We start from the raw sequence: 2783 nt of genomic DNA, 5'->3' as shown, positions 1-2783 counted from the left end.
TAGTAAATGAATAAATAAAATTAATGGGAGTTACACCAACCCTAGTGATGCCACTGCATTTAGGTTATGCATATGATATTGTGATAAATTAGGTATGGTCAGGTATGGAAGAAAGTCCATCATAGGGGTGAAGGAATGAGCTCTCACACCAGGTGATGCAAACCTTAGTGACAGCTCCGGTACTGAGGATTTATTTAAGGCACATAATGGTCTGCATTGTGTCAGTGTGTGTGGCAGGGTGGCAGGTGAATGGTTCTACCTGTGGATCAGTAGGTGAATGTCTTTGATCACTCCATGCTTATCATAGCCAGCTGTTCATGGGCAGGCTGTAGGAGTGGTCCTAAGTTTACAAATTTGGGCCATAAATTATGAGTGACAAAGCTTGTCCAAAAATATTCTCCCTTTTACCACCAAACTCAATGGCTCCAACAAAGTCCAAGATTGTGTTGCCCCAGAGAAAAATCACAGAAGGAGAAGATATCCCTCACAAACCTAAACTCAAAAACTGGAACACCGAGGGATAGCATCAGTGATGAAATAAATGTGTCTGCAACTCCCTGCTGGTACTAAATGGCTATAAGATCAAAGTTAATGCACAAACCAATTTCTAAAGTTCAAAGAAACTTGGAGAAGGCTCTTGAAGATGTATGAGCTCCCTGTATGCAAAGGATAAAGATCACTGAACACTGAGGCTTGGCAAACCACAGCAATTCAGTTCATAGTTCTGGTGAAACTCAGCAGCTCCACTTGATGGGTAGCCAATCACTTGATCTGTTTTAGTGCATTTTTATTGAGCACTTTAATCCAATGCAAAGCCTCAGAAATCTGCCAAAGATTCTTTCAGTGGCAGTGGAAATCCTCTCCTCCAAGGAGGACTTTTTTTCCTTCTTCTGATACCTCTCGAGCAATTGCAATTCTAAATTCAGTTAACTCAGAAATTTAACATTTCCACACCCCTTTATGTCATTTCCTCTCCCTTTATGACCATGTGTCACAAAATTCCTACAGAAAAGATGCTTTTATGCAATAATCAGCATGAAAACCAGATAGCCACATCTCATGATCTCACACAAAGGGTTTCACTGAGTGTACTTATTTATCCAGTCAAAAACTGATGGGAAAGATTTGTGTGCTTATTCAAGTTGCTGTAACAGAATTCTATATAAATGTAAACCATCACAAAAGATTAGAGCAAAGAGAATAAGGACATGCCACTACACAATAATAGATTAATGCCCCAGTCCTACCCCCAACCATCCTATGCAATCAATCAGTCAATCAAAACCATCCTACACAATGTAGCTGCATGCACTAGACAGCCCATGAGAGATAAGTACAAATGGTCTCCATAAACCATCTGCTTATCAATCAGTCTCCATGGATGTTCAAAAGATATTTTGCTGATGTACGTTTGAGGAGAGGAAGGGTAATGGGCCAAGAAACCAAGGTAGGATCCAGTATGCACTAGAGCCACCAAGATCCACTCCCTCCCACCAGGGCCTAGGAGAGGGGGGTAAAGGGGGTAATTTGTACCTGGGCCCAGAGCAAAAAGGGGGGCCCAGGAGCCAAAGGAGGGGTCCCAGAAATTTCCTGGGATCTGACATTTTCCTATCTACGCAGATTTGTTGCAAGTATGGGATGCTGGGGACATTACCATGACTGGGGATGCTGGGGACACTCCTGATGCCACATGGGTTGGTAGACCTGGGCTCCAAAGACTTTTCCAGCTGTCTCTACCCTCTCCTCACCCTGCTTTGCCCCTCCCTGCCCCTATTCTGTTCACCCGTCACCACCCTCCCCTGCTCTGTTTCACCCCCCCTTTGCAAAGGGGCCCAAAAGAAATTTTGTACCCCCTGATAAAATTCCTCTTGTAGGCCCTGCTTCCCACCTCAAAACACTCCCTTCCCATTTCATCCTCCCTGATCCTCCCATGTTCCTCCCCCCGAACCACCCAGGAACTGCCCCTGCTGCCACCCTACCTACTTCAGCACAGTGTCTAGGGGCTGCTGGTGTGTGCACAGAGCCCCCAGCCATTGATGCCTATGGTTCTGCAATGCACAGTAGCACAATGCACATGTCTTTTACATTGCTGTAAGAGGGCTTGCACAGCAGTTCACAAGATCCACCCCCATAAGCCCTCAATAAGATTGGACTGTAAAACAGCCATGATATAATTCAGCGGCCAATAAAGCACCTGCAGAACCCAACAGGACAGACACACATAATGGAAACCAAGCACCACAATTAATTAAGTTAAGCCATCAACATGAACTAGGAGAAGCCTAAATAAACAAGACAGATTTAACCTGCTACTCAAAGGACAGTAGCAGGCACATCTCCCTTGAGAGAGAGTTCCACAATCAGTATGCAATCACAGAAAAGTTATCCACTATGAACCTATTTGCTAACGAATCAGACAATTGGTCCAGCTAGACCTGTCTCCCCTAACAGCTCGCCACTATTCAAAGTTTCAGAGCTTCTTCCAAAGCACTACCTGGAAATGCCAGGGTTTGAACCTCCTACATACAAAGCATGTACTCTGCCACTGAGTTACAGCCCTTGTCCACTCACCTAACTTCCACAGGCAAGGATATTCAAAGGAGGGCTTCTGATGTTGATCTCAGCTGCCAGGTGGGTCCATACATAAGCAGGCAGCCCTTCATATTTTGGGGGTATGTGACTGAACATGGTTTCTCAGCATACATACAACAACTATAGGCACAGTGGAAAACCTTGAAAGATGTGAGTATTGTCATATGGCCTTCATGATGACTCCTACCTGG

The sequence above is a fragment of the Tiliqua scincoides genome, chromosome 4 (genome assembly GCF_035046505.1).
Source record: "Tiliqua scincoides isolate rTilSci1 chromosome 4, rTilSci1.hap2, whole genome shotgun sequence".
NCBI classification, from domain to species: Eukaryota; Metazoa; Chordata; class Lepidosauria; order Squamata; family Scincidae; genus Tiliqua; species Tiliqua scincoides.
This window is presented reverse-complemented; position numbering follows the sequence as displayed.